We start from the raw sequence: 20,445 nt of genomic DNA on the forward strand, positions 1-20,445 counted from the left end.
AATGGATAAATAAAATGTCATATATTCCCATTAGGGAACATTTGGCTATGAAAAAAAAAGAAATACTGATACATGCCATGAAATGAAAGAACACTCACTGAAAGTATTGTGCTAAGAAAATCAGACACAAAAGACCACATATTGTGTGATTCCAATCGTATGAAATGTCTGGAATAGGCAAATCTGTAGAAATAAAAGTAGACAAGTCATTGCCTAGACTGGGTTGTGTGAGGAGTGACTCTGAATGACTTTTTTTTGGGGGGGGGGTGATAAAAATGCTCTAAAATTAGACAGTGGTGATAGTTACACAAGTCTATAAATATACTAAGTATCACTGAGGTGTACATCTTAAAAGGATGTATTTTTTGGTATGTGAATTACATTTCAGTATAGCTGTTATTAATAAATACGAAAACCCCATAACAGTACAGATAGAACCATGTACCCATCACCCAGTTTTCCCAAAGGTAACATCTTACATAACCACAGTGAGTTATATGGGAAAATGACACTGGGAGAATACAATTAACTAGACTACAAACCTTATTCAGATTTTGCCTAAATTTTTTTTTTTTGGACAGAGTCTCACTCTGTCATGAGGCTGGAGTACAGTAGCACTCAGCTCACTGCAACCTCTGCCTCCCGGGTTTATGCGATTCTCCTGCCTCAGCCTCCTGAGTAGCTGGGACTAGAGGCGCCCACCACCACACCCGGCTAATTTTTTGTACTTTTAGTAGAGACGGGGTTTCACCACGTTGGCCAGGATGGTCTCAATCTCTTGACCTCGTGATCTGCCCACCTAGGCCTCCCAAAGTGCTGGGATTGCGCCACTGCACCTGGCCAGAATTTTTTTTTTTTTTTTTTTTAAAGAGATGGGGTCTCAGCTTTGTTGTCCAGGCTGTTCTGGAACCCCTGAGCTCAGGTGGTCCTCTCACCTCAGCACCCTCAGCATGCTGGGAATACAGTTGCATGTCACCCTGGCCAGCTTGGTTTTGTCAGATTTTGCCTGCACTCATTTGTTGTGGTTGGGGTTTTTTGGGTACATTTTGTGTATAGTTCCATGAATTTCCATGTGGTATCATTTTTCTTTTACCTGAAGAAATTTCTTGAACATTTCTTGTAGTACAGGTCAACTGGTGATAAAGTCTTCCATTTTTTATATGTTTGAGAAAATCTTCACTTTGCTTTCATTTTTGAAATTATTTTTTCAGGGTATACCATTCTAGGTTGATAGTGTCTTTGTCTCAGTAATTTAAAGATGCTATTCCTAAATTTGAAAATTAAAAAATTTAAAAAAGGATGCTGCCCCACTTGTATTCTGTCTTGAATTTTTTTTTTCAAAGAGAAGTGTGCTGTAATCTTTGTTTCTCCACTGTGTGATTTCTCTGACTGATTTTAATAGTTTTTCTTTATCGTTAGTTTTAAGCAGTTTCATATTGTGTCTTAGTGAAATCTTCACATTTCTTGTGCTTAGGATTCATTGAACTTCTTATATCTGTGGGTTTATAGTTTTCATCAAACTTAGAACATTTCTTCAAAAAACACATATGTGTATGTGTCTGTATATACACAAACACACAGATATATGTGTATATATATATATAAAACAATTTTTGGTGGTTGTTCTCTCTTTCTGGGGCAGATTATAACTTTTATTAGCTATAATAATAGCTAGCTATATATGGCAATTAACTATACCATTAACCAAATCTGAGTAAGGTCTGTAGTCTAGTTAATTGTACATGCCAGGTACTATTCCTAAGCATTTTACCTGTATTAACTAATTTAAGCATCAAACTGCCCTGCAAGGTAGGCAATCTTATCCATGCTTTACAAATAACAAAAATAAAGCATACAAAGAATAAGTAACTTACCAAATTCATATGGCTAGTAAGTGGCTGAGCCAGGCAATCTGGCTGTAGACCTCAGGCTCTTTATTCCTAAGTTATACTGTCATCTCCAAGTCCAGTCTCTCACCATATTGCCAGGCATCAGTCCCCAGCTCCCCTCTGCCCAATGAATTTGCTCAAAACTCTTAAAATTTCTCAAGCCATCATATCAATTATTTGACCTATACTTTTGTCTCATCTATGACCATCCAGGTGATATGAAGAGGGTCTCATCTTCATAACAATACACTCCAATTAAGGTATGTCCCTAAACAAAGAGAGTACTTTCCTTGAATGGAATTCTGTAACTTCTTTAATAATGACGACAACTTTGATGTATGAGAAACAGATAGCTGGTTGTTGAAAAACAATCTCTGTGAGACTGTGATACACAAAATAAATCATACAGCACTCATGCATTACGCTGATTAAAACGATTTAAATTTGTAGTTCTTGGTTTTATTTTGGCTGTTTGTAAGCAGTGTGTTTACGCATTAGGCTATGCTACCAGATATTTGGTTGAGGAACATAACACCATAAAGACTAAGGGATTATAACTTTTACATGGAAATGGAAGGGTCCAAGAATAGTATAGAAGACTTGAAGAAAGGCCGGGTGCGGTGGCTCACGCCTGTAATCCCAGCACTTTGGGAGGCTGAGGGGGGTGGATCACATGAGGTCAGGAGTTTGAGACCAGCCTGACCAACATGGTGAAACCCCGCCTCTACTAAAAATACAAAAAATTAGCCAGGTGTGCTGGCAGGTGCCTGTAATCCCAGCTACTTGAGAGGCTGGGGCAGGAGAATCACTTGAACCTGGGAGGCGGAAGTTGCAGTGAGCCAAGATTGTGCCATTGCACTCCAGGCTGGGCGACAAGAGTGAGACATTGTCTCAAAAAAAAAAAAAGAGAGAGAGAGAAGAAAGGCATACTGGTTTATATCAAGATTAATATAAAGCTAAAGTAATTAAGACACAGCTAGACAAAAGCATAGATAAAAAGGTGGTCAATGGAACAGAATTTAAAAATCCAAAAACAGATCTCTCTCTCTAATCACCTGATTCAGAACTAAAGTTTCACTGCAGTGTTTCAGTAACATGAGAGTATTTTCAAGTATTGGTGACAGATCAATATGATATCCATATGGAAAAATAAATCCTGTCCTTAAAAGAATACATTTCATATAGATTATAGACCCAAAGGTAAAAAGTGAAGCAATAAGGCTTCTGGAAAACGACCTAATAGTATATCTTTATGACCTAGAACTAGGTAAATATTTCTTAGACAGGCCCAAAAGGCAACAACCATTAAGAAAAAAGATTGGCAAAGTCAATCTTTTCACCAAAGACACCATTAAGAAGGTAAAAGGGCAAGCCATAGAGTGAGATAACTACTACGAATCAACAAGAAAAAGAAAGACAATCCAATTAAAAAATAGACAAAAGTTCTATACAGGATTTACAAAAGAGAATATCCAAATAGCTAATAAGCACATGTAAAAGGGTTCAATATTATTGGGAAATGCAAATCAAAACTCCAATGAGATACTGCTACACATGTACAGTGTAGAATGGCACACAAAACAAACAAAATAGCATCTGATAGTATGGGGCAAAGGAACACTGAAACACTGCTGTGCTGATGGGAATGTAAATTGGTAGCATCAAATTTGGATAAAAGGTTTGGCATTTAAAAAATGTATGGTTTCAAATTTGGAAAATGTTTGCCATTTTACAGAAACCATATGACTCAGCAAGTCCACTACTAGTTGTATAACAAAAAGGAAAAGTATACTAATAGGTGCATCAAAAGACATGTAACAAATGTTCATAAAACTATTCATCATAGCCCAAGTTGAAAACGTCCATCAAGGCCAAGTGCAGTGGCTCACGCCTGTAATTCCAGCACTTTGGGAGGCCGAGGTGGGTGGATCACCTGACCAACATGGCGAAACCCCATCTCTACTAAAAATACAAAAAAATTTAGCCAGGTGTGGTTGCAGGTGCCTGTAATCCCAGCTACTTGGGAGGCTGAAACATGCGAATAGCTTGAACCAGGGAGGCGGAGGTTGCAGTGAACCAAGATCGTGCCATTACACTCCAGCATGGGCGACAGAGCAAGACTCTATCTTAAAAAAAAAAAAAAAAAAAAAAAAAAAAAAAAAAAAAAAGAATACATACTAAATGATTTTATTTATGCAAAGTTCAGAAATTGGTAAAACAAATAATTGATGATGGCAGTCAGAACAGTGGGTATGTTTGTAGCGGGAGGATAATGATGCAGAGAAAGCCTGAAGGAAGCTTCTGAACTGCTGAAAACATTCAATATCTTAATTTGTATTCACTTCATAAATTTTCATAGCAAGGCATAATTATTTGTGTTCCTTTCTGTATGTATATTTTAATTTTTACAAAATTACAAAAAATGTATTAAAAACTTAGGGCACTGACCTTGAGAATGAAACAATATTCTCAACAATACTTGTTTATGCTTTTTTACTCTAAGAAACAAGTCTAGAATTATGAAAAAAACAAATAACTATATATTTAAGGTATATATTTTAATACTATTTAAGTTGCTCAGATGAGGGATACTAATATCAGCAAACTTACTACTCTAAATGTTTAGATCTTTCATTTAAAGTTCCTGTCTAATAAAGATATAATTTTAGAAATCAAGAGATTTCAAGGAAATTATATATGAAATAAGTTATGGTTTAAATAGATCTTCAACTAATGAAAACTTTTATGTATTTTTTCCCACTCAGGAAAGAATGCACCGAACACACTTGCGTTACTTTTTTAAAAAAACAAATGACAAAGACCCAGTTTACCATATTTACTTAAATTTTAAAAAATATTTTATATATTTAGGGAGTACAAGTGCAGATTTCTCACATGCATGTATGACACAGTGGTGGAGTCTGGACTGTCAGTGTACCCATCACTCGAAAAATGAGTGTGCATTATACCCAATAGGTAAATTTTCGACCCTCTCAAACTTTACTTTTTAAATTTCAGCTTAACATTACTAATTTAAACAATTGTCAAAACTAAGTTGCTAGCATTCATCCACAACTAGAAAACATCCTTAATTTATATTAAACTAGAAATGTATTACCACAAATACATTAATATCTTGCACTACTAAATAGAGAAAAAAATAGAAATTATTTCTATGGAAGATTCATGCTGTCATGCTGACAATGTTAACTTCACTTGACAGAAAAAAATAGGAATTATTTCTGTGGAAGATTTATGCTGGCAATGTTAACTTCACTTGACACTACACCTGGCTCACATTTCAGACACAATGGAAAAGCAGATCCATGCTGGTGTTAAGTGTACAATCTTGTCCTACCACTACTCAAGAGTCAAGGTTCAACTAAGAGTATATTTAATAATGAAAGCAAAGTGTATACAGAGCTTTACAATTTTAAAGCTCAAAAAAAGGGTCCTATTATGTGGCCTCATCAATAAATTCAAAAGTTTAAGACAAATAGGGACTCCAATGAGCTGTTTATAAATACTCTAGATTAGGCACAATGAAAAAGAAAGTCAAGTTCATCTGAAATCTTCAAAGAAATGTTCCTTAATCCTCAATGGTACTTGTTATAGTTTAACATTTCTGTTCAAATGTGTGTGTTGAATTACTTGTTATGCAAGGGTAGCAGCTGCTCCTCACCATTTATCGGTAAGGACTTTGACTCTTTCTTGACCCTTTTCAACAATTCTCTTTGTAGTGATTTTCTGCCATCAACTATTTTAGGTATAAGTTGATAGAAATTTGAAGCTGCCCATGGCACTACCACCAAATAACGTGGAGGAAAATGAAGTGAGGCCTCCATGACCTCGTGAATGAATGAAGCAAATCTTGTATCAAAAGAAGAAAATCCACTTCCAAAACATGGAAATCCAATCAAGGTGGAGAAAAATGACTGTTCCTCAGCTTCTGCTTCTTCAGGAACCCCTTTGATTCTCCAAAAAAGTCCTCAAATGAGTTTTCATAGAAGTTGAATAAAAATGGGTCCCTTCCACCAAAAAAGTCCCTGAAGGCATCATCTGGGTTACAGGAATGTGAAGCCAAACTAAAACGAACTGTCAAAATGACTTCCAACTCCTCCTCCACCATTTAATTTCTTTGCCATATTTGTCACAGATGTCCCATTTTTTAGCATCTGATAATATCTCATATGCTTCAGCTACTTGTTGGAATTTTCTGTTTCTTCTCTATTCTCAGGATTTTTATCTGGGTGCCACTTTGGTGCCAGTTTCCAATATGCCTCTTTAATAACCCTGGAGTGGAGGGAGGAGTGGGGGGGGAGCCAGGGGGGGCATGTCTCTACATGCCTAGAACTTCATAGTATTCTACCAAGTTTCAACAGACTGTAGGAACAGGCTGGAGGACATGAGCGGTGGTGTCAGGAAGCAGGGGAGGCAGGGCTCAGCTCTGGCACGGCAGTGCTGGTGGCAGTGGTGGCACCCCACGCTTTCCTCTGACAACCTTTGTTTTAAATTGGCTATTTAGGAATTCTGTGGAAATGACAGCCAGGACACAAGTTCTCAACTTTTCTTCCTCCTACTACCTACACCTCACTGGAGTGATACAACTGTCAAAATAAGGGTGGTAGTGACACTAGGCAAGTACACTGGAAGCTAAAGGTAGATGAGAACAGGAGTGACACTTCATTTTCTGTAATCAGCGAATAACCAGGGAAGAGTGAGGAGCCAAGAGCAAGGGAAACAGCAACAACCTTAGATTTCTCCAGCTTTTCTGGTTGACAGATGCTGGTGAATCCACTTGGAGGGGGGCTGTACCTGCTAAATGTGGTCCTTGGAGGTTTAACCATTCCGAGAGGCAATATTATTACCAGATAAAGCAGAATTTAAGGTGGTACGAGGTGTCGGTGTCAAGTGAAATTTCTGTTTTCCTGGAATTGGCAAGTAGGGCCCACAGGGCAATGAACAAAAGACCTTGAAGACTCTACATTTTAAATACGGACCTCTGGGGCTACCCTTCTCCCTGCTGGCTTGTTGAGATGTTCCATTTCAGTAGGCATGACAATACAATTTTCTCCCTTCCTCACCTGGTTCATGGTTTTCAACATGCCTAGAAAGAAGTTCATGCCTGTGCCTACAGGCCCCAAAGTTGAGACTGTAGAGGGTAGTCTATACCACTCAGGTTCATCTACTTTCCACTAGGCCAACTGAACCTACAGTGAGCTAGTTTAGAGAGAGGACCAACGGCGAGAGGACAGAAGCCCTTCCAATATCATCCCTGGGTAAATTCAGGTTATTATCAGAAGACCATTTAAGATACGTATCACTAACAATCCATGGGCAGTTATATAAAGGGTATCTTTATTTATTCTCCCTCCTCTCTACTGAGAAGAGTAAGCAGAAAGAAGAGGAGGCTCTGTGACAGTGCAGATTTAGTAGGAACACACACGTCCCTCTAATTTGGAGCTAAATTAAATCACCATGCCTACTCTTTCCTTTTTTTGAGACGGAGTCTCACTCTGTCACCCAGGCTGGAGTGCAGTGGTGCGATCTTGGCTCACTGCAACCTCTGCCTCTCAGGTTCAAGCAACTCTCCTGCCTCAGCCTCCCTAGTAGCTGGGACTACATGCACCTGCCACCATGGCCGGCTACTTTTTGTATATTTAGTAGAGACAGGGTCTCACCATGTTGGCCAGGCTGGTCTCGAACTCCTGACCTCAGGTGATTCACTTGCCTCGACCTCCCAAATGCTGGGATTACAGGTGTGAGCCACCATGCCAGGCCTTTGCCTACTTTTTTCTACTACTATATTCTCAGTGCCTAACACATGGGAGGCATTCAAGAAATATTTCCTGAAAGCATGAAGTAAGTATTTTTTAGAGAAGGACACAATCAGATTTGAATATAATAAAGGTTCTTCTGGTAGCATTGAGGGTAATGGATTGGAGGAGGATGAGGCAAAAAGACTAGAAATTTTCTCAGCTTCCTGAAAACACAAACATATAAATCTGCCTATACATACATTCATCCTTTTAAATAGTGATACTGTTTAAACAGTAATACTTGTCCTGAACCCATCAACTCTATCATCCTTCCTCCTTTTAATAGCAATATTGTCCCTTTTCCTATCTAAAATGAATCTTTCCAATTATATTTTGGATCTTACTGAAGCCTGTCTTCAGGGAAACTTGATACAAAAGATTAGTCTTTCTCAAATTCATACTCGTGCTTTCAGATGAGTTTTTCCCATTGAGTGTTAAACATATTCCAACATCTTCCAACAAATCACAAACAACTTTACTTGACTACTCGTCTCGTATCAGTTAATAACTTAAAGTGGAGCAATGGCATTAAGGATAGAGGGAAGCCATTATTTTTGTTTTTTGTTTTTTTGAGATAGGGTCTCATTTTGTCACCCATGCTGGAGTTCAGTGGCACGATCAGCCTTGAACTCCCAGGTAGGCCCAAGCAATCCTCCCACTTCAGCCTCTTGAGTAGCTGGCATGTGCCACTACACCCAGCCTTTTTTTTTTTTTTTTTTTTTTTTTAAAGAGATGGAGTCTCCCTATGTTGCCCAGGCTGGTCTTGAATTCCTGAGCTCAAGTGACCCTCTTGCGTTGACCCCCGAAAGAGCTGAGATTATAGGCATGAACCACCATGCCCAGCCTACAAGAAATATTTTGTAAATTAAAGGAAGTGCTAGGAAGAGCACAGAGACAAAACAGTTACCCTTATTTTGGTAGGGTGAGGGGAGGAAAGGGATGGAAGAGGATTCTTAGAAGAGGGTATACTTGAAATTAATGGATGAGTTTGACATTGAACAGTAGAGTTAGGGAAAAAGAGCAGAGGGAACAATTTGTAGGTTCAAATTGTTTGACTTACCAATTCAACAAAAATACAGGTCTCGATCACAACTGATTAAATGCAGCATATTTAATATTATTTTAAAACAGTGTTTGAAGTTTATTTCTGGAATAATGTTGATAGTACTATTAGTTAATAGTAGTGATGACTGTAACAATAACTTATTGAGACATTACTGTACTTTTCTAAATGCATTATATGTATTAAATCATTTAATCTTCACAACATTTCTTATCTTACAAATAGCAAAAGTGAGGCACACAGAGATTAAGTTCTTGCTTGTCTATGGCTACAGAGTTAGTTAAGTAACAGCGACAATATTTAAGTCCAGGCAATCTGGTTCCTGAGCCTATGTTCTCAATCATTTCATCATCCTGCCAAGAAAACTGTGATTATTAAGTACAAATTGTCTAAATAGCTACTTAATATATTTTTGTCTTTAACAGCATCTAGCAGAGTTATCTGATGATACAATGAGCACAGTCCCTTATTCTTGAGGAGTTTATAGTCTCAAAGGGGAAATAAAAAAATAAAGTTTAATTAAATCACAGTAAATTAGACTCTGTGATAAATATAATACAGGCCCCCCCAAAAAAAAGGATTCTGTAAAAAAGCAGGTACTGAATATTTCAGAATATATTTTGGTCATTATTTTCTTGATGACGCCAATTCTCCAGTCAGAGATGGTTTACACTTTACAACATTTCAAAAAAGTACCTTCTACTTAAGGTAGCCAATGTGCACAGGGATTAAACAATGATTAAAACTGTTCCAAGAAATGAATGTCTAATAGCCAATGTATCCAAATTCCTAATCTGTATTCCTAAAATGGCAAGCTGCACACAACTAATACACAAACACTGTATCTCCAGTTCCACAGACTCTTAATTCTCAGCATTCTTTTAGTGTTTTCACGTTGGATTGTTTACATTTTCTGATTTGTTGATTATAAACTGCTAATTCTCATCTATTTCAAGACTTAGAAATTTGTGCCATATTTAATCAAATAAAGAAACTCATGCTTTCTCTTTAACAGAGTTGTAAAAACAATGATTAGCTTGGGCCAACTGCCAAAGCAAACCTGGCTATATTTTCATTTCTTAGTTCTTGAATGATTACCTGAATTTTTCATTTTTCTGAGGAATGTTAGAAAATAAGCAGCTGCTAAAAGCAGGGGCTGCAATTTGTCACAACAAATGTTGAAAAAGGCACAGAAGCTCTTCCGCATCCTTCAAAACTGAGCTCCCAGCTGTGAGAATCAATGCCCACCAGTTTTCAAGAATCAAAGCAACCACCTCTAGCTTATGTGCACTCACAGGGCAGTTTTTTATTTTTTTTTTGAGATGGAGTCTCGCTCTGTCACCCAGACTGGAGTGCAGTGGCGCGATCTTGGCTCACTGCAAGCTCCACCTCCCGGGTTCACGCCATTCTCCTGCCTCAGTCTCCCGAGTAGCTGGGACTACAGGTGCCCTCCACCACGCCCGGCTAACTTTTTGTATTTTTTTAGTAGAGACGGGGTTTCTCCTTGTTAGCCAGGATGGTCTCGATCTCTTGGCCTCATGATCCGCCCAACTCAGCCTCCCAAAGTGCTGGGATTATAGGCGTGAGCCACCGCGCCTGGCCCAAGGCAGTCAGTTTTAAGGCACTGCTCCACATTTCTTAGTGCCCTTAAGCATAATAGAAGAGGGAAGAAATATAAGAAACAAGAGTTGCAAAATAGCGATAATTGTTGAAACTGGAGGATAGGGACACAGAAGTACCTTGGGTTATGTTTATTTATACTTCCCACAATAAAACTTTTTTGGGTTTGTCCAAGTGACTTTATTTGGACAATGCGATGTTACAAGGAGAGGCTTGAAATGTGCCTATATGGTTTAACTTGTGTTCTTGTGCTCTGGTGATACACCAGGAGAAGCTCCTGGTGATATCCCTTCAGCCTGAACCCAGAAATGCTCACAGATGATGAGCTCAACTTGAATGCTATAGCCATCCAGCCAACCTACAGCACGAATCGGAGCCATTTCAACCAATACTTGCAAACCCCTGAGTTTTTTAAAGTGCTTATTCTTGGTTGCTGTAAGTTTTGGGGTGGTTTGTCATGTACCATTATTGTAGGCATTTAATTTTTAGGTATTTGACTCAAATACAACTATAACTTAATTAGCAGACTATGATAAAGTTCTAGTGGCTTTTCTTACCACATATTTTCTGCTCAATCTAAGCATTCTCTTAGTCATTTTCCTACTCACTCACTACCATCTAGTTGCTATCTTATTCCAGATTCAATTCCATTTCCTATTCATCTATTGATCTTCTCTTTCTAAAAATATAATTTGCAAATAATAAACTATTACCTATATAACATATACAATTCAATAAATTTTCGGGTTTTTTTTTTTTGAGACAGAGTCTCGCTCTGTCACCCAGGCTTGAATACAATGGCACAGTCATGGCTCACTGCAACCTCCACCTCCTGGGTTCTAGCGATTCACCCACCTCAGCCTCTTGAGTAGCTGGGACTAGAGGTGTGTGCCACCACGCTCAGCTAATTTTTTGTATTTTTAGTAGAGACAGGGTTTCACCATGTTGGCCAGGCTGGTCTCAAACTCCTGACCTCAAGTGATCCACCCACCTCGGCCTCCTAAAGTGCTGGGATTACAGGTGTGAGCCATCGTGCCCAGCCACAGTTCAGTAAATTTTGATAAATATATACATCTGGTAAAACTACCAAAATCAAGATACTGAACATTTTCATTACTCTCTGGAAGTCTGTTTGTGTTCCTTTGCAGACAAACTCACTCTCAACTCTAGTCCCAGGTAACCACTGATCTTTTTTCTGTTTTTTTTTTTTTTTTTTTTTTTTTTTTTTTGAGATGGAGTCTTGCTCTGTCGCCCAGGCTGGAGTGCAGCAGCGCGATCTCGGCTCACTGCAAGCTCCGCCTCCTGGGTTCAGGCCATTCTCCTGCCTCAGCCTCCTGAGTAGCTGGGACTACAGGTGCCCGCCACCACACCTGGCTAATTTTTTGTATTTTTTAAGTAGAGACAGGGTTTCACTGTGTTAGCCAGGATGGTCTCAATCTTCTGACCTTGTGATCCGCCCGCCTCAGTCTCCAAAAGCGCTGGGATTACAGGCGTAAGCCACCGCGACTGGCTTTTTTTCTGTTATTTTAGCTTCTATTTTCTATAATCTTACATAAGTTTATATAAGTAATTAAATAGATTATATAAGGAATTAAACAGTATGTATTCTTTTTAGTCTGGTTTTTTCATTCAGCCTAATGTTTTACAGATCGTCATGTTGTTCAGTATGTTAATAGTTTGCTCCTTTTCATAGCTGAGCAGTATTCCTTTGTATGGATACCATATTTTGTTGTTTCCCTGCTGATAAACATTGTATTGTTTCCAGTTTTTGGCTATTATGTATAAAAGTGCTATAAACGTCCATGTAAAGTCTTTAAGTGGACATATATTTTAATTTCTCTTTTGAAAACACATAGGTGTGTAATGGCTGACTTATAAAGTTTATAATTTTAACTTCATAAGAAATTGCCAGTTTCCAAAGTGACTGGTGACTTTATACTCTCCCAGGCTGTGCATGAGAGTTCTTGTTGCTCCATATCCTCGCCAACACTTGGCAGTGAGAGCCTTTTTAATTTTAGTTATACTAATAAATACACAGTGGTATCTCATTCTGGTTTTAATTTGCAGTTCTCCTGATAATGGTGTTGAACATCTTTTCACGTGTTTATTGACCACTCTTACGTCTTCTTTTGTGAACAACTGTTCAAATATTTCATCCATTTTAAAACTTCAGTTGTCATAATAGAATGGTGGTTGTTTCAAGCCAAAAAAAAAAAAATTCAGTTGTCTTCTTGTTAATTAGTAGTAAGGGTTTATTTATTTTGGATAAAGAGTGTCAGGTATATGTACATTGATATTTTCTCCTATTTTACGGCTCCACTTTCCATTTTCTAAACACTGTATTTTGAAGAACAAAACTTTTAAATTTAGGTAAAGTCCAATTTTGTACATTTTTCTTTTATGACTCACATTTCTCGTGTCCTATCCAAGAAATCTTTACTTGCCCCAAGGTTGCAAAGATTCAGTCCTACCTCTTACATTTAGGTCTAAATCTTTTTTTTTTTCTTTTGTTTGTGGAGACAGGGTCTCACTCTGTTGCCCAGGTCAGAGTGCAGCGGCACCAACATAGCTCATTGCAGCCTCAAACTACCAGGCTCCAGCAATCCTCTTGCCTTAGCCTCTTGAATAGCTGAGACTACAGGCACACAGCACTGCACCTGGCTAATTCTGAAATTTTTTGTAGACACAGGATCTTGCTAGGTTGCCAGGGCTGGTCACAAACTCCTAGGCTTAAGCAATCCTTCAGCCTCAGCTAAATCTTAACTTTTGTGTATGGTATGAGGTAAGGGTCAATGTCCATTTCTCCGTTTAATTTCCCTAACATTTTTATTTAAAAATAAGTCCTTTAACTTTATTATTCTTTTGAAAAATTGCTTTGGGTATTCTAGGTCATTTGCATTTTCATTAGTTTGCAAACGTCTACAAATAGCTTTTTTCTTTGGATTATGTTCACTCAATTTGGGGAAATTGCTATTTTACCAATATTGGATCTTATAATCCATAAACATGAGGAATCTGTTGGTTGTCTTTAATTGGTCTCAACAATGTTTATTTATAATTTTTAGTATACAAATCTTGCTCAAATTTTGCTAAATTTATCTCTGATAATTTCATGATATTGGATGCTGTTGTAAATTAAATTGTTTTTGGATTTAATTTTCCAATGGTTCTTTGCTAGAATATAGCAATACCATTCATTTTTATATAGTGACCTCACTGACCTTCTCTTCTGAACACATTTCTATATGTAATTACATTTATATAAATGCAATTATAGAAATGTATATTACAGATATTTGTGTTTATATATTGCTCTGCTAATATACAAACATATTTATGTAATGTAAAAGTAGTTAGAGTAGGAGAGGGGAATCTCCACATTCACTCTGGAATACTGACATATCAAAGCAGGTTACCAGGGGCTTTATTTACACCAAATTTGGGAGAAATAATGATGATATGCTAATGAATTAATTAGCTCTAGCATCAGGTTTCTTAAACCAGAAATGGAGATGGACAAAGATTACATTCTCAATTCTTCAAGCATGTCCTTAAATGTATACAGAAACTTTCTTTAATGTTCGTAGGAGCAACAATTTAGGGGGGCAACACTTTGAAACTTTGTGTTTTCCAACTTAATTCCAGGTAACAGATTTCAAGTTTCTCCAAGTGGGGATAATGGTAGGTGGAGTGGAGGTAGTATAAGGCTGTAAGAAAATGAGGGTAACAAAAGAGCTGTAAAACTAGAAGTACTGTAAAGAATTGAAAGAGTATACCAGAAAAGGGCTTTACCTCACCATGCATAGCTTTACTGCCAAGAGATGACTAAGTCAAATCAATTAATGTGGAAAATGATGCATCACTAAGACATTAATAGATGACAAAGTCATGTCAAAAATCTGCCTTTGTCACTGGCAGTGACAGCATGGCAGCTGTCATGAAGGTCATAAGGTACCAACAAAAGAGAATGGCACAAGTGGCTGTAGGGGAGGATGCTAAGGTGAAGATGTTAACAACCCAGGCCAGTAAAAGTAAGAACTTGTAGAGTGGAATTATAGCAGCTACATTGTTCCAGGTGAAACAGTGGTCTTGTCATTTTTACTATCATCGGTGTTATGCTATTGTTCTCATAAAGCATAAGGAAGCCAGTTACATCACTTAATTTTTTTATATGAATAAGTCTGATTATTATTAAAAAATTTATTTTGTGTATGTATGTTCAAGCATGGAAGTCATATTCTTAGAACAGTGTAATTATGTGAAAAGGGCATGAAGTGAAGATCACCCAAATATTAACAGGAAAAGCCTGTTTATTCAGCACTTGCTACAGCAGGGGAGTCAGCCACAATCACCTGCATTTGGCAGAGACCCAAAGGCAGGCATAGGAATGGGAAAGTTTTATCATAGAAAAAAGAAAAGGCTTCAGATACCCACTAACTGGAAGCACCTGGCTTGGAGAAACTACAGGCAGGTTAACTAGAAACAGGGCATACCAGGAGATTGATTAGGGGTGCATATTTGGCTTTCTCCAGTTGGTCTTAAGTTGGAAGCAAGGGCAAAAATTAGAGAGGTCATCAGTTAATAATCAAGCCCTGGCCATTTTGTCCTGATTGTTACAAGGGTTACTGTTATCTTCTTGGACTGTCTGCTAGAGAGAGTGGTCTGACTTGTAGATAGCAGGTTGGCTTCTTGGGTTGGTTGCTGCAGACTGGAGGACAGAGTTCTATTTTTATATATGGTCACTGTCTGTCTACACACTCAGTCTCTCAAAGGATAGTGTTAAGATAAACTTCACGTATTTCTCTTTTTTCTTTGATTTTTGAGGATAAATGTGATATATTTTGCTAACAGATATTTTCCTGAAATTCTCTTTGTTTTATAGATAATTATGTTCTCTAATTACATTTATTCCCTTTCCCTCACACTGATTGATCTTAGGTTGTGGATATGGCAGAATTCTGACCCAGTAAAGTTTTATGCACCTTCCTTCTGATATGCCATTCACATTTACCTTGTATGTAGCCTCCCTTCCATGGAAGAAGATAATTTAGCAGAAATTTAAAACAATGAAAAATCAAAAACCATTAAAAGATATACCACTCCCTACCCTCCTAACCCCCAAGGTAGTGAAATTAGGTTATAAACACAGATTAAGAAGTCATAGTTGTAGTTGTTCAGGTTCATAAGGCTTTTTGCAATAAATTAAAAAGTCTAAAGAGAAATTCTTCGTAGAGAGAACACGTTATTTATATATATTTATAACGTACTAAGTTTCTTCTTTTTCCCTTCCTCTGAGTTCTTAGGTTCATTTCACTCATTCAGCACACACTTAGTGAACACCTACTATGTTTCAGTGACTACATCACTATGGATACAGTAGCAAGCATAAAGGAGATGATGTATTAAATTATTTAAATGGGTGATTTTCATAATTTTAGTGTTTGTTTTTTTTTGTTTGGATGTTTGAGAAGAAATCACTGAGGGACTGCGGTTATTAAAAGTTTTCATTAGCAAAATGCTGGATGGCCAGGCGCAGTGGCTCACGCCTGTAATCCCAGTACCTTGGAAGGCCGAAGCGGGCGGATCACCTGAGGTCAGGAGTTCAAAACCAGCCTGGCCAACATGGTGAAACCCTGTCTACTAAAAACACAAAAAAATTAGCTGGGCATGGTGGCGGGCGCCTGTAATCCCAGCTACTCAGGAGGTTGAGGCAGGAGAATCACTTGAACCTGAGAGGCGGGGGTTGAGAACGCATCATTGCACTCCAGCCTGAGCAACAAGAGTGAAACTCCATCTCAAAAAAAAAAAAAAAAACAAAAGAAAAGAAAGAAAAAGGAAAATGCTGTGATGACTCAGCTGTAGTTCAATTCTTTCTTCTCTCCAGGGCAACCAGCATATAATCAGTGTCATTATAAAAAATGTTACTTGGTTAGGGATGAGATAAGGCATTTACTGTACTGGATAATTCACTGTACAGAATAAATTTTAACCAAGAAAATAAAGTATCATTGCTCTGGTAAGGAACCAGAAAACAGCATCCATATTTTATGCCCTTCACTGTTATGGAAGTTTTACTTCTACACAAATGAATTCTAACCAATGCTCTTTCACTTTAAGACATGTAAAACAAACTATGTAAAACAAATAATACCTTTAGATTTTAAGGGCAACTTTCTGTTCCACAGTACCAAAGAGGATTTACATGGATTAATAGAAGAGTAAGTCTTTAATATGTTGATATACTAGGCATCTTGTGTTATAATACAAAAATGTATTATGTGCCTTTTGATACTCAGTTTTAATAAAATATTAATCATCAGATAACATTCACCAGATAACATTCCTTTCAAAATTGGTTTGCAACAGAGCCAAGAAATAGAAATCTAGACTGTATTTTAAAGCTTGTGGCTCATAATCCTCTTCAAACACTTAAAGAAATTCTCCAATTGTTTTGCATGATAGCTCTTATTCTCTATTAAAATTTTTTTTCTGGCAGCAATATAAACATCAGCTTCACCTACTCATAATTTAACTATTGTGACTACTATAGAAGGTAATATAAAAGTAGAAAATAATAATGCTGAGCCTACTTCAATGATCTAAGAAATACATTCGGGGCTGGGTGCGGTGGCTCACGCCCGTAATCCCAGTACTTTGGGAGGCTGAGGCAGGCAGATCACATGAGGTCAGGAGTTCAAGACCAGCCTGGCCAACATGGTGAAACCCATCTCTACTAAAAATACAAAAATTAGCCAGGTGTGGTGGTGTGCACCTGTAATCCCAGCTACTCAGGAGGCTGAGGCAGGGGACTGCTTGAACCTGGGAGGCAGAGAGTGCAGTGAGCCGAGATCGCACCACTGCACTCCAGCCTGGGCGAAGAAGCAAGACCTATCTCAAAAAAAAAAAAAGAATAAAGAAATACATTTGGGACATTTGGGATTTGTGGCTGGATGAAGTAGGCTATATTCTCTATCCCACCCCACTCCCAATCTAATGCCAACAGATTGAGTAACACCAAATGGAGATCAGAAGCAGAAAGGCAAATTTTTGAGCAATTCAGTATCATGTGTAGTACCATAACAACAATAGGCAAAACTTGTCAAAATTTTGATGCAAAATTCTAATTCCTTTGAGATTTAGTACCAAGTCCAAATAAGACAGTTTGCTCAAAGAGATGGATCTTGTGGTCCAACTCTAGAAGCCTGCTTGAAAAGAGAACTTCTTTGTATTACAAGTAATCAAGTGGTTAATAATATCATTTCGATTTCAGAATATATAGAATTTCCCAGAATTTAATGGGGATTCTGTGTCCAAATAGGTGGCATTCTAAGAGTCTTTTAGAGCACAGTCTACTCCTGTCTAGCTTCATTGTGAGCACAAAATAAAAAAATACTTTTACATACTTTAGGACATGTGTGCAATTTAAAAATACAAATGCTAGAATTTTTCCCCCAAAGGAAATAATGGCAGGGACTTTTCAGTAATTGAAGAGCTTCCAGCTGAGGATAACTAATAACAACTGAACAAAATAATTTTTTTTCTTTTTTATTTTTTTAAACGGAATCTCGCTCTGTTGCCCAGGATGGAGTGCAGTGGCGCGATCTCGGCTCACTGCAAGCTCTGCCTCCTGGGTTCACGCCATTCTCCTGCCTGAGCCTCCAGAGTAGCTGGGACTACAGTTGCCCACCATCACGCCCAGCTAACTTTTTAAAAATTTTTTGCATTTTTAGTAGAGACGGGATTTCACCGTGTTAGCCAGGATGGTCTCAATCTCCTGACTCGTGATCTGCCTGCCTCGGCCTCCCAAAGTGCTGGGATTACAGGTGTGAGCCACCGTGCCTCACCAATAAATTTTTTTTTTTTTTTGAGACGGAGTCTCGCTGTCACCCAGGCTGGAGTGCAGTGGCGCAATCTCAGCTCACTGCAAGCGCCGCCTCCTGGGTTCATGCCATTCTCCTGCCTCAGCCTCCCGAGTAGCTGGGACTACAGGCGCCCGCCACCGTGCCTGGCTAATTTTTTGTATTTTTAGTACAGACAGGGTTTCACTGTGGTCTTGATCTCCTGACCTCGTGATCCGCCCGCCTCGGCCTCCCAAAGTGCTGGGATTACAGACGTGAGCCTCTGCTCCCGGCCTAAATTTTTAAAATTATTATTATTATTATTATTATTTTTTGAGATGGAGTCTTGCTTTGTTGCCAGGCTGGAGTGCAGTAGCGGGATCTTGACTCACTGCAATCTCCGCCTCCTGGGTTCAAGTGATTCTCCTGCCTCAGCCTCCCAACTAGCTGGGATTACAGGGGCGTGCCACCAAACCCAACTAATTTTTGTATTTTTAGTAGAGACGGGGGTTCACCATGTTGGCCAGGACGGTCTCAATCTCCTGACCTCATGATCCAATCCCAAAGGGATGGGATTACAGGCATGAGCCACCATGCCTGGCCATTTTTAAAATTCTTAAAGCATTAAAGAACTGACATGATGGTGATGAATCACCAAGACAGTATCAGGGAGAAGACGGAATTTAGAATGGAGGTACTGCCTAGAGAGAGCCACTTCAGCACTGGGAAGCATCTGTTAACCAGGGAGAAATGACTGATCAGCTGGAGAGAGAGATAAAAAATCATCATCCTAGCTTCAGATTATTTCTACAAATATTTCCAAATACTGAATCTAACATATACAAATAATTAGGGGCATGAAAATACAAAAGAACTAACATAAGTAATATGCAACCGAAATAGTAAAGGTGAGGATTAGAGGACTATAGCTAATCTCACAAGATAATTCTTAACACTGTAAAAATAAGGTGTAAAAGGGTTAGTGTCTTTGGGAGGATAAGTGGTGGAGATGGAGGAAGGAAAGAGAAAAGGAAGAGTTACCGGAACAGCAGTCATTTGATGACCATTTCCCCAACACCACTAGAGGTAACTGGTTGAGGAAACTCTCCTTTCTTTCCTTTTCAAAGCAACTTCACATTTAAATTGTTCAATCATGTATAAAGATTCCTCCAGGTATAGCTAAATCATAATAGCTAAGAACAAATGATATTCCAAACAGTAGCATATATGTCTAAGCTAATAAAGGATCTAAATCAGGAACTCTTGATCTGAGACCCTCTGATAAATGCTGTTTGAGAAGTCTTCAAATCCTTTGAAACTGTATGTTTTAACAGTAAGTGAGTAACAGATATTTTCATTCTCTCATTCTCCAATCCTTCCTTGCCACCTTCTAAAAAAAAGTAAGGAATCCCACTAAGCCATAGCAAACGTTACAAACTCAAATATCTTCAGGACACAAGCAGTTTTAATATATCCCACATGGCTAGGGGTAATGGTTATAGGACATGATAAAGTATATGTTGAATTGCAGAGTATAAATACAGCCTAAAGGCATTCTAATTTTTAAGTATGTGCTGGCTTACCAGTTTTTGGACACATTCTCTAGAATAATTTGTTTTAAAATTAAATATAAGTTGGAAGTTAAGATGGTGGTCTGAGATGTTTTTCATAGTTTCACATCTCTCACTGTGAAGGGTCCAGAGGACAGAAAAGTAGGAAGAATGGTCCCTTGCAGGTAGGTAGAAAAACTAGATCCATATTAAGCTATCAATGGCACGAGTCATTATTAACATGCAACTGGGGAAAAATAATGCCTAATTAGGGAAGCCACACAAAATTATATGAAATCATAGGACCTCATCTCTTGAAAAGTATGTGTTTCTCTACTTACCCTTCCTCATCCCCTCCACCTCTCCTCCTAAACTACTGCCTTCTTTGATTTTTCTTTTTGAAGATATGAGAGTCTTGCTATGTTGCCTAAGCTGGTCTCAAACTCCTGGCCACAAACAATCCTTCTACTTCAGCCTCCCGAAGTGTTAGGATTACAGGCATGGGCCATTGTATCTGGCCAGCTACTGCCTTTTAAAAATTAACTCATCTAGGGCATAAGTTAAAAGAATCAATATTTAGGGAATTTCTCTAGTTGCAGAGGGGAGTATTTAGATGCCTAGCTTTAGGGTACAGAATGGGAGCTAGCAATAATGCAACTTGGTTAG

At 38.2% G+C, this 20,445-nt stretch overlaps 1 protein-coding gene and 1 pseudogene across 6 annotated transcripts in view; both read right to left on the minus strand.

Moving 5' to 3' along the window:
- The window catches only part of TANC2 (tetratricopeptide repeat, ankyrin repeat and coiled-coil containing 2), a 484,030-nt gene that overhangs the window by 242,333 nt on the left and 221,252 nt on the right, over positions 1 to 20,445 (minus strand). The gene's annotated exons all lie outside the window — the stretch shown is intronic.
- On the minus strand, positions 5,369 to 6,736 carry LOC105737882 (annotated as a pseudogene).

The sequence above is a fragment of the Nomascus leucogenys genome, chromosome 19, assembly GCF_006542625.1.
Source record: "Nomascus leucogenys isolate Asia chromosome 19, Asia_NLE_v1, whole genome shotgun sequence".
In the NCBI taxonomy this organism is placed as follows: Eukaryota; Metazoa; Chordata; class Mammalia; order Primates; family Hylobatidae; genus Nomascus; species Nomascus leucogenys.